The 12,942-nt window shown below is 39.6% G+C and overlaps 1 pseudogene; it reads right to left on the bottom strand.

Annotated features, from left to right (window-relative positions):
* Nucleotides 1–1,061: 1,061 nt before the first annotated feature.
* LOC122218407 overlaps nt 1,062–12,942 on the bottom strand; it is a 50,908-nt pseudogene continuing 39,027 nt past the window's right edge.

Genomic DNA, 12,942 nt, shown 5'->3' with positions numbered 1-12,942 from the left:
CATGGAGTAAAACAGCATTTCAGTACTGATGTATCTGCTGCCATTTGAGCCACTTTGCAGTAGATTAAAAAAGATGACGGATGCAATATTAACGGTAAAGAGAAGGGGAGGGGTGGGCAGGAACAAGGAAGATGACTTCACATTTCGCTGTGTATTTCCAAACCGCATTTCCTCTAAAGAGATTCTTGTTCATATTCTTATCCAGTGGTCAAATGAGCCCCATCCAAACACTCAGGCAGCATCTGGCTATGGGGGTCTAATCCTGATGAGTGTGCAATGCTTTCAAGAAAAGAAGACTTAAATAAGTGAAATGACTCAAGAAAATTTCCAGGCAATAGCTGAGTAAGTATTAAATTGTGAGGAAGTGACAAATGCTGCTGGAATTCAGTAAAAACAATGAAGCACAGTGGGTTTGGGCAAGAAGGAGAGATTGTGGAAAGGATATGTCTTGAAGAAGGTGGCAGGGGTGAGAGGATTAGAAAGGAGGAGAGAAGCATATAGGAGGAGTGTTGTGACCAGGGTTCCCAGAGCAGGCTTCGGGAAGCATCGATGGTCATGATGCTGATGGAGATGTGATGTGGAGAAAGAGAATGAGGGATGAGTAGGATCTGAGGCAACACTGAAATGAGCGCCAGCCCAGGGGAGCCAGCTCCCTGGTCTAACTATGCCCTTTATGATGGATTAGTTCAGTAATTAACAAGTATAATTCAGTTCCTTCTTACTGGTTCGTTGTTACTTCGTTTCCTTTATTAACGAAAAATAGAGAAATTCTAGAATGCTGTCTGGTTCAATGCACCCGCCTGCTAAGGCAGGCTGTTGATCAGGCCCTTTCTCTGAAAGCAGGTAACACAGACAAAGAGGAAAAAAGGTGAGACAAAAGATGTGCCCTTGTGAGCGATGGGGTGGCTGCTATGCCCAGGGCTGACTGAGCTGGGGACCTGGGGTCACGTTGGGCGATGCGAGCCTCTCAGTTTACTCATTAGTTCTTAGACCAAACAGGAGAATTATGTCTCAGGGCTTTGATAAGTCATGTTCTTTCGGGGCACTGTAGTTCTGAGGATTTAATCAGCGATAGGTGGGGAGTGAGACAGCGCTCTCCAGAGAGCTGCTGATAGTTTGCCCGCATTTACTAATGTCTCAGGGACACTCCACTGCAATGAACTCAGCGCCGCAAATTGATCAGCTCCATCTGCTGGCATGATCTGCCCTCCTAGCAAAGCCAAGCCAACCTATTTCCTTACTTTAAAAAAAAAATTTTTTTCCATGCACTTGCTTGAACATTTCTTTCACTATAATTGCTACGTATTCTTATTTTTGTAGTATTATATACATGCCTATAAGTCATCTCGAATCTTTTTTTGAAGGAAATAAAATATAATAATAGTTTTTTCTTTGGCTTACATAAGAAATTATGAGGGGTGAAAACCCCTCAGAGAAGCCATCTAGGATATTTACCTGTTATGAGGTAGGATTAAACTAACCCCTACAGTCTGTTTTTAAAGACTTTCTGAGAGAAGTAACTTGTGATCTTTGTGATCCATTTTCATATTTGCCATGGCTCAATGTCAGGAATTCCTTTATGTTTAACCTAAATTCATAGGTTACATTTTTTTAAGTTTTTAAAATTTATTTATTGAGAGAGAGAGAGAGAGAGAGAGAGGGAGTGCAAGTGGAGGAGGGGCAGAGAGAGTGAGAGAGAGAATCCCAAGCAGGCTCCGGCCTGTCAGCACAGAACCTGATGTAGGGCTTGAACCCACAAACCTTGGGATCATGACCTGAACTGCAATCAAGAGTCAGATGCTCAATAGACTGAGATACCCAGGCGCCATCATAGGTTACATTTTAATAAGAGTTTCTCTTTTATTCACCTTAGGGGTGTTCGCTCCTTCTTGTTTCAGCTCTTAGTTGTCCCTTCCAACCTCAAAGTCGTGCATGGGAGATGCGCCCACCCCATCTGGTAGGTCCCTGGGGGCCTAGGCCCTGGGTGTGGTAGGCACAAGCCTTCAAGAGAAGGTTCAGTGATTGGTGTGTGTGTGTGTGTGTGTGTGTGTGTGTGGACTCATACCTGAGGACCAGGAGTTCTGCTCACCAGATGCTTGGCAGCTGGCCAGGAGGGGTCCTGACATTTGGGCGGGTAGGCAGTTTGAGGCCGGTGGGCCTCTGTTGAGGTGTCACCAGGCCACCACAGTACTAGAGTTAGCTCCATAGGACTTTTGGATCTTGGCGGGTTTCCCTTTCAGGGTCATGTGTTCCAGCCCTGGCATCTGCTATGAGATCAGTCAGGGAGGGTGTCAGGACATGCTCCCACCTCCTACTCTTTCCCTCCAGCCCCCTTGGTGTTTTCACACCATTCCCCTCTGGACTTTTATCCTCAATCATGCAAAGCACACAAGACATGGCGACCCTCTGTCTACAGTAGAGCAGGACTGCTTCTTAGAAACACAGGACTAATTTCTTAGAAACTCTCCAGTAGGTGAGAAGAACAGCTTTCATTATGTGTTGGTGAGTCACTCCTTCTCAAGGAAGGAGAGAATAATTTTCCCGGAGAAGCAAAATGACAACAGACACCTCCCCCAAATAGGGCTTTTATATTTTGACTCCCAAGGAAAATGAGCGGAACTGAATAGCATTCCGATTTATTTATTTATTTATTTATTTATTTATTTATTTATTAGCATTCTGATTTAGTTGTCACAGCACATCATAAGCTTGGTGATGATTATTAAAATCATAAAATGGCCTCCTTCTATTTTCTGGCCACAATAAGAACAATCGTTTTATTCTTTCAAAAATTAATTATTTTCCAAAGCTTGTCATCTTTATTATTTTTCTTGTGTCTTTCCCCAAATCTTCATATCTTTCTTTAAAATCAGGCCCTACTACTACTCAGAGCTCGTGAAGGCTCTGTTTGATGCAAAGTCATATCAGGGTCTTAAGTGACACTTTGGTAGCCACTTGTCCCATGCAGATTTTAGTTTTGGAATTGTTATAATTGTACTGCTTTGCTAAGGCATGCTCGCTTTGCTCCATGTTATCTGGATAGCCAACCTTTTGGCAAAGCAGCTTCTGGCGAACCCTGAGATAGAGGTAGTGGAACAGTTCACATCTTAGAGAAACTACCTCCCAGATGCCTGGCCTCTATGCTGCTGCCTTGGGTCAGTTTGATGGCTTTTTAGTTTCTATTCTGGGACTCCACCTGTTTTAGTCCAAATATATATTAGGTGTGAGTTACGTTAACTCTGTCTTGAAGATGGCGTAGTCAGACAGAGGTTCATCTGTCTCCCATGACAAGAAGTCTGAGGTTGTTGCCCGGTAGCATTGGTTCAGCTGCTCATCAGCATCACCGGGGTCCAAGCTCTGCCCTTCTTACTTCTGCTACCTTTCATTCTCATATTTTTGGTCTCATGATGCCAAATGGGATCTACAGCTCCACACATGGTACCAGTGATATATGTGCGTGGGGTGGAGGAAGAGCTGAAAGCCCTCAGCACCCTCTTCTCTTGCCTAGAAATCTGAAGCTATACTTCATTGGCCACATCTTTGGCCACCCCTACTGGCACAGGAGAGTAGGAAAGAGATGAGGTTTTCTGGCCTTGATGGCAGAGAGGAGCACAAGAGAAAAGGGCTGGAAATGGCTGTTTGATCACCTAACCACCAGTGCTGCAAATCACACAAGAAAGAGGCATTCCAAAGTTGTTATTTAGGGTGGTCCCTGTACAGGAGCTTTGCCAACTTGTTGTTGGGGAATTCCTCAAATTAGGGGAGGTAAGTTCTGTCTTCACTACTGCAGATGAAAATACCAGAAACCCACTTTCCCAGCCTTCCTTGAACTAAGGTGGGAGTCTGAGAGGGAGAGGTGGGGTGGGGGAGAAGCCCATGTCCAGTTGTACTTGAAGCCAGTCTTACCCCCATCCCTCTCCCAAACCATTCAGTTGTATGGGTCGGTATACATAGGTCATCACACTTTTTTCCCGAAGACAATTTGGGTTGAGGTTTCTGTCGCTTGAAAGCAAAAGCATCCGAGTTAACACATACTTAGAGTAAAATTCTTCTGGTATAAAATAATAAAACTACTTCACTGGTATAATTTTTGTTTCTAAAAACTTCATCAGCTTGCTTAGACCAGTTAAAGCCACAAATCCTTGTTCTTTCTTCTTCTCATTACCCCCTCTTCCCACTCCACTGTAGCATGGTGTCTGTGTTGTCTTAAGGATCTTTATTCCATAAGATAAATCATAATGGACATAAATTCCACTTGCAATAAAGCTATTCAAAACTCTTCTTTCCCCATCCCCCATACAATATATATTCCCATATATTTACATTGTTTCAGAGAATATTTGGAGGTTGTAGTAGCCAGCTTCTAAGACAGCCCCCACTCATCTTACCTCCTGATATTCATACCCTTCCGTGCTTCTGTCTCACATTGAACCAGGTTGGTCTGGTACAGCATATACCCTGATACGTTGCTAGTGGTGATCCACTGATTTGTCCTAAAGATTTTGGCAGTCAGTGCACAGAGAAGGAGACACAATTAGTATGATCCAGAAAGAGACTACTTCAATAGTCCTTAAAAAGAACATTGTGCAATATCATGAACAGATGTTTCAAAAACAATGTTTTCAGTAGAAATAAATTTGCCCCTATTTAGACTTATAGTGTCTAATAATCATATCAGTTGTAAGAAATAGAATGTTTTCCTTCAAAAATGGAATAGGCTTAATTCTAGACCCAGCAAAGATGGGTTCAAGTATAAAGAACTCACCAGTATGAAGAAATTAATGAGAGTCGGAGCTCACAATTCAGATTCGTCTTCGATGAGCACTTTTTAAAAAATGGATTTTTTAAAGTTTATTTATTTATTTATTTTGAGAGAGACAGAGAGAAAGGAGGGGCCAGGGGAGGGGCAGAGACAGAGGGGGACAGAAGATCCGAAGTGGGCTTTGTGCTGACAGCAGAGAGCCCAACATGGGGTTTGAACTCATGAACTGTGAGATCATGACCTGAGCTGAAGTTAGATGCTTAACTGACTGAGCCACCCAGGCTCCCTTAAAAACTGAATTTTTAATTAATTGTTTTACATGAGAGTGCATTTAAAAGACTCACTGAGAAGTAGGATCTATGATCATTAAACAGTTGGATTTGGCTTATAAATCCCTGGAAAATAAACCTCCCAAATGTTCTTGAATCTGCTTTCATGTATATATAAGACAGCTAGAAAAATACAACAATATCATGGTGTAAAAAAGGCAACTAACTAATCACATCCTGTGTGGATTTCTTAGATCTAAGTCTTTTTAAGGATAATATACATTAGCACATAACTTTGGGGCACTATAATCAGGAGAATGAACCCACAACAATGTGGATAAATTAATTCAGTGTTGTGCTGCAGTTGGCTTGTACCAGCTCCCTTCCCGGCTCTGTGATCAGTGACTGCATGCTGGGAGCTTGAAATCAGTCAGTTGTTATAACTTCTCCAGCACACTGCTGGATGAATTTCTCAAATAGAGTGTTGAGCAAATGAAGCAAAACAGTATATATGGTGTGATCCATTTATAAATAAACTACAAAAATTGGCCAAACTAATCTACGCTTGTAGCGGCCAGGAGAGAGAAAGGGTGGTGAAGGAAAGGGGCATGAGGTGGGCCCTGGAGGTGTTTGTGAGATTTTATTGCTTGATTTGGGTGCTGGGATCATGGATGTATTCACTTTTTGAAAATTCATAAATATGTACCCTTCTGAATTGTACATGTTTCCATATGTACATTATCCTTCAATAAAAAGTTAAAAATAACAAAAAAGTAAGCAAGCCATTAGATTAAAAATGAGTCTTTAAACAAGATAAAGAGTTATAAAACAAAAACAAAAGACAAAGATGTATAATAGAAGGCAACAAAATCTGCAAAAAGCAAAACTCTTCTGTAGGAATTGGGTGTCCTGGTATTTGACACATTATATGTGTCATTGCATAGGCGTGGAATCAATGAACCAATGGACAGTTCTCTTGAACCAATGGACATTTCTCTTAAAATCCTCCTCCAGTCAACTCTGCAAATACATTATTTCAAACATTGTTATAGAAACTCTTTTTTAATTAAAAAAAATATTTTTTGATGTTTATTTATTTTTGAAAGAGAGAGGCAGGCAGAGCATAGGCAGGAGAGGGTCAGAGAGAGAGGGAGACACAGAATCCAAAGTGGGCTTCAGGCTCTGAGCTGTCAGCACAGAGCCTGACGTGGGGCTCGAACTCATGAGCTGTGAGATCATGACCTGAGCCGAAGTCAGACGCTTAACTGACTGAGTCACCCAGGAGCCCCATTAATTGTTTTTATCAACATAAAAATGTTTCCTAGTTAAGTATTTAAAAAGTATCAATTCTTGGGATGCCTGGGTGGCTCAGTCAGTTAAGTGTCCGACTTTGGCTCATGTCATGATCTCATGGTCTGTGAGTTTGAGCCCCACATCGGGCTGTGTGCTGAGAGCTCAGAGCCTGGACCCTGCTTCCATTTCTGTGTCTCCCTCTCTCTCTGCCCCTCCCTGCTCAAGCTCTGTCTCTCCTTCAAAAATCAATAAACATTAAAAAAAAATTTTTTTAAAGTATCAATTCTCTTTGTGCATACATTTTTTTTGCAATCATACTTAACTTTGCAGCAAATAACATGAGACAGGCAACAGGAATGATGAGATATCTGGAAATAATTTTATACAATGCATCAAGGAATGAAAGAGAAATTCCCTATTTACAAGTGAAAAAGGCTCAAAGAGCCTCTTCTTGTAGATTTACTTAGTCCATAGTGATACTTCTGCAAGTGACTGCTTATAGTGGGTGTTGCTGACGGGCAGATTCGACTTTTTATTCCCACCAAGCATCTCTTATTTGGTTCTATGAAAGTTTGATAATTCAGTTCCATTGCAAGAGTAGCTTTTGTGGTTTACTTGCAGAAAACCCTCTAGAATTCATCTGTTAACATCGGTAGCAGCTCTTCTATTATTAGACAAACAAAACAAAATAAAACTTTTTTATTTATGCCATAAAGTATCATGTAATAGCATATTATACAATATGATAAAATATATTCTTTTTCATCTATTTCTCTAAACTTCCTAAGATCTTACTACAATGAAAAAGGTGGTATCAGTAAGGAGTGGGTTGGACTCTATTAAATATCTTCAGGAAACCCTCTGTAAATGTTTCTTTCAACTAAACTTCTGATAAATACTTGGATAGCAGCTCATGTCTATTGCTCTTTATTTGGATACCATAGGATTTTTTTTTTTTTTTTACAATTGTAACTACTTATTAAGGACTTTTAAGTGGATAACTAAAAGGAGTTAATAGCTGAAAATATCTGAGGGGATCTGAACCTACTCACTTATTTATTTATTTTATTGAAGTATAAATAGACATAAAAATCCGATTAGATTCAGGTGTACATCACAGTGAGTCAATATTTTTATACATTACAAAATGATCCCCATATTTAGTCGTTATGATCTATTGCTATATGAAATTATTTTAGTATTTTTTACTATATTCCCTATGCTGTACATTACATACCTAAGATTTATTTACAGTTGACCCTTGAAAAACACAGGTATGAACTACAGAAGTCCATGTTTACATGGATTTAAAAATAAACACAGGGGGCGCCTGGGTGGCTCAGTCGGTTGGACGTCGGACTTCGTCTCAGGTCATGATCTCGCGGTCTGTGAGTTCGAGCCCCGCGTCGGGCTCTGTGCGGACAGCTCAGAGCCTGGAGCCTGTTTCGGATTCTGTGTCTCCCTCTCTCTCTGACCTTCCCCCCGTTCATGCTCTGTCTCTCTCTGTCTCAAAAATGAATAAATGTTAAAAAAAAATTAAAAAAAAAATAAATAAACACAGCATGGAACTCTAAATGTATTTTCTGTTCCTTATGATTTTCTTAATAAGGTTTTCTTTTCTTTAGCTTACTTTATTGTAAGAATAGAATATATAGGGGCACTTAGGTGGCTCAGTTGATTAAACGGCTGACTCTTGATTTCGGCTCAGGTCATGATCTTGTGGTTCATGAGGCTGAGCCCTGTTTTGGGCTCTGCGCTGATGGAACAGAGTTTGCTTAGGATTCTGTCTCCTTCTCTCTGTCTCTCCCTTGCTCGCTCTCTCTCTCTCTCTCTCTCTCTCAAAATAAATAAATAAACATTAAAACAAATGATAGAGTATATAATACATGTAACACATACAAAAATATGTGTTTTTTAATGCTTATTTACTTTTGAGAGAGAGAGAGAGCGAGTGGGGGAGGGACAGAGAGAGACAGAGACACAGAATCCGAAGCAGGCTCCGGGCTCGGACACTTAACCAACGGAGCCACCCAGGCACCCCTACAAAATATGTGTTAATCAACTGTTTATGTTATCAGTAAGCCTTCTGGTTAGCAGTAGGCTGTGAGTAGTTAAGTTTTGGGGGACTCAAAAGTTACAAGCAGATTTCTGATTGCATGGAGGGTTCAGAGCTCCTTACTCCCACATTGTTCAAAGGTCAACTATGTTTTATAAGTAGAGGTTTATCGCTCTTAGCCCCATTCACTTATGTCCCCAGCCCCTCTACCCTCTGGCAGCCCCCAGTTTGCTTCCTGTGTCTCTGAGTCTGTTTCTGTTGTCTTTTGTTTGTTCATCTGTTTTGTTTCTATTAGATTCCACATATAAGTGGAATCATATGGCATTTGTCTTTCTCTGTCTGACTTATTTCACTTATCATGATGCCCTCTAGGTTCATCTATGCTGTTGCGAATGACAAGATCTCATTCTTTTTTATGGCTGAGGAGGAAGCCATCTGATTTAACACTGAGAAACACTGGAGGTCAGATTGGCATCTAACTGGGAATGTTAAAGCACATGACAAAGCTCAAAATCTTATCTTAATAGGAAAGTGGCCCCTAAGTGCTGTGATAATAAAGCTAAATTCATGTACTCTCCATTTGAGAGTTCCAATATTTTCTCTATTGCTTGACTGATTTAAGTGATATGTGAGGAATATACAATACAAAAACAACCCTTTATTAGGCAAGATTTAATTTCTTTCTAGGCTCAATATCCGTAAAGTGGAGATAATAATGAAAGCAAAGAAAAATTATGAGCTTAAATTAAAATATATCAGTAATGTGTGTTTGTATCTTGCAAGAGAGAGACTATCACCTCAAGGAAATGTCATTGTATTTTCATTGCTCCTGACTGGCATTTATTTGAATTTCATTCAGTTAAAAAATGTGTACAGAGTCTCTACTCTATTAAGCCCTCACATACTAAGGAGGGTATAAGAATAGTTGAGGTATAATTCCTGTGGCCAATAAGTTTCCAACAATTTGTGGGAGACAAGTGCACACATGAGAAATGAACATATATGCCATACAATGGGTCTCCTGGAACAAGTGTACTATTGGAATTTAGCTGGTACAGGCGTACCTCAGAGGTATTGTGGGTTTGGTTCCAGGCAAATGCAATAAATTGAATATCACAATAAAGCAAGTAAAATGAACTTTTTGGTTTTCCAGGGCATATAAAAGTTGTTTACGCTATACCATAGTCTATTAAGTGTACAATAGCATTATATCTAAAAGGTAATAATGTACTTACCTTAATTTAAAAAAATAATTTATTGCTAAAAAATGCCAACCATCATCTGAGCTTTCAAGGAGCCCTAATCTTTTTGCTGGTGAATGATCTAACATTGATGTTGATGGCTGCTGACTGATTAGGGTGGTGGTGGCTGAAATCTGGGGTGGCAATTTCTTAAAATAAGACAATGATAAAGTTTTCCATATCAATTGACTCATCTTTTCATGAACAATTTCTCTGTAGCATGTGACACTGTTTGATAGCATTTCACCCACAGGAGAACTTTCAAAATTGGATTCAATCCTCTCACACCCTGCTGCTGCTTTATCAACCAAGCTTATATAATATTCTATATCCTTTGTTGTCATTTCAATAATATTAGCAGTATCTTCACCAGGAATAGATTCCATTTCAAGAAATCACTTTCTTTGCTCATCTGTAAGAAGCAACTCCTCATCTGTTAAAATTTTATCCTGAAATTGTAGCAATTCAATCACATCTCCAGGTTCCACTCCTGATTTTAATTTTCTTGCTATTTTCACCACATTGGCAGCTATTTCCTCCACTGAAGTCTTCAACCCCTCAACGTTATCCGTGAAGGTTGGAATAAACTTTTTCCAAACACCTGTTAATATTGGTATTTTGACCTCTTCCCATGAATCATAAATGTTCTTAATGTGATATAGAGTGATGAATTCTTTCCTGAAGGTTTTCAATTTATTTTGCCTAGATCCATCAAAAGAGTCACTGTCTTTGGCAGCTATAGCCTTATGGAATGAATTTCTTAAATAGTAAGACCTGAAAGTTGAAATTACTTCTTTTATTTTTTATTTTTTTTTTGAGAGAGAGAGAGAGATAGAGAATGAGAGGGGGAGGGGCAGAGAGAGAGGGAGACAGAATCCCAGGCAGGCTTCCTGCAATCAGCGCAGAGCCCAATGCGGGGCTTGAACTCACAGACCGTGAGATCATGACCTGAGCTGAAACCAAGAGTCAGATGCTTAACTGACTGAGCCACCCAGGCACTGCAAAATCTTGATCCATGTGCTGCAGAATGGAGGTTGTGTTAGCAGGTATGAAAACAACATGAATCTCATCCATTTCCACCAGAGCTCTTGGGTGACCAGGTGCATTGTCAATGAGCAGGAATATTTTGAAAGGAATCTTTTTTTCTGAGTAGTAAGTCTCAACAGCTTAGAATATACAATAAACCATGTTGTAAACAGATGGACTGCCATCTGGACTTTGTTGTTCCATTTATAGAGCACAGGCAGAATAGATTTTAGCATAATTCTCAAGCCCCTAGGATTCCTGGAACGGCCAATAAGCAGAGGCTTCAGCTTAAAGTCACCAGCTGTTATTTGCCCCTAACAAGAGAGTCAACCTGTCCTTTGAATCTTTGAAGTCAGGCATTGACTTCTCCTCTGTAGCTACGACAATCCTAGATGACCTTTCCTTCCAGTAGAAGGCTGTTTCATCTACACTGGAAATCTGTTGGTTGGTGTAGCCACCTTCATGAATTATCTCAGCTGGACCTTCTGGAGAACTTGCTGTAGCTTCTCCATCAGCACTTGCTGCTTCATCTTGAACTTTGATGTTATGGAGACGGCGTCTTTCCTTAAACCTCATGAACCAACCTTTCCTAGCTTCAGACTTTTCTTCTGCAGCTTCTTGTCTCAGCCTTCATAGAAATGGAGAGAATTAGGGCCATGCTCTGGATTAGGCTTTTGTTTAAGGGAATGTTGTGGCTGGTTTGATCTTCTATTCAAACCACTCAAACTTTCTCCATATCAGCGATAAGGCTGATTTGCTTTCTTAGCATTCATGTGCCCACTGGCACAGCCCCTTTAATTTCTTTCAAGAACTTTTCCTTTGCACTGAAAACCTGACTAACTGGTACAAAAGCTTTCCACCTATCTTGGCTTTTGACATGTTTTCCTTGCCAAGCTTAATTATTTTTAGCTTTTGCTTTAAAGTGAGAGGTATACTACTCCTTCTTTTACTTGAACACTGAGAAGGCTTTAAAGAGTTACTAATTGGCCTAACTTCAATATTGTTGTCTCTTGGGGAATAGGGTGGTTTGGAGAGAGAGAGAGAGAGAGAGAGAGAGAGAGAGAGAGAGAGAGAGAGAGATGGGGGAACAGGCAGTTGGCAGAGCAGTCGGAACACATACAACATTTATCAGTTAAGTTCACTGTTTTATATGGGTGTGGTCCCTGGCATCCCCAAAACAATTACAACAGTAACATCAAAGATCACTGATCACAGATCACCATAACACAGATAATAATGATGAAAAAGTTTGAAATATTGTGCGAATTACCAAAATGTGACACAGAGACGCGAAGTGAGCAAATGCTGTTGGAAAAATGGCTCTGATAGTCTTGCTTGACAGAGGGTTGCCACAAACCTTCAATTAGTAAAAACAAAACTAACAAAACAAACAAACACACAAAACCCGGTTTCTGTGAAATGCAGTAAAATGAAGCACAAGCAAACAAGGTATACCTGTACCATAAAAAGATGAGGAAGAGGCTCCTGGTCAGATATTTTTGGAAACACTGCACTGATTAAGTTAAAATTAACTAGATGCTTACATCAAGGATTTTCATAACATATAACATGCTAATGTTAATCATGAATTTCCAAGAAGGAGAGAGGGAATGTTGTATACCAGACTTTTGTATCTTAGAAACCTTTGGTCAGAGAACATCTTGGTGGAAAATGTACATTGATAAATGTCACAACTCAGGCTACAGAAGCAAAATGCAGAGAAGATAACATAGAATTTGGATTTAGAAGACCTCTGTTGAAATACTGGCTTTTCTGCTTTCTAGCTTTCTGAATTTGAAAAACATTATTGCTGGGATTTAGTAAAAGAATAAAGCTATTTTTGGTTTTATTTTTTCAGTGGTGCATTGGAGCTGGCTCAAAAGTTTTCAAGAATTTTTTACCTAGTTTCTCAACATAGACATAATTAAAAGTAGTATATATGATATGTGTGTAGATAAACTTAAATTAAATAAATGATATGATTATAAAATGTATATAAAATTATAAAAGGTAATAAATATTCAAAACTCATCACTTTCTGGTTATTTTATTATATCTATTATATTTTACTATTTATTATATTTACATTTATTACCATATTAATGCAATGAAAATCCTATATAATTATGTGCTTCTGTACATCTCTTCCCAGCTCCATGTTCACTGATATCACAGCTTGAAATTAGCCAGGGTGGGCTATTTATATCATGGAAAGATACAAATGCTACAAATCGGCCCCCTTTTCTCTCTAGTTGTTAGACAATGGCCAGCCCACCACTAGTTTAGTGACAATTA

The sequence above is a fragment of the Panthera leo genome, chromosome B1 (assembly GCF_018350215.1).
Source record: "Panthera leo isolate Ple1 chromosome B1, P.leo_Ple1_pat1.1, whole genome shotgun sequence".
NCBI classification, from domain to species: domain Eukaryota; kingdom Metazoa; phylum Chordata; class Mammalia; order Carnivora; family Felidae; genus Panthera; species Panthera leo.
The sequence above is the reverse complement of the archived record's forward strand: the minus strand, read 5'-3'. Positions and strand labels throughout refer to the sequence as shown.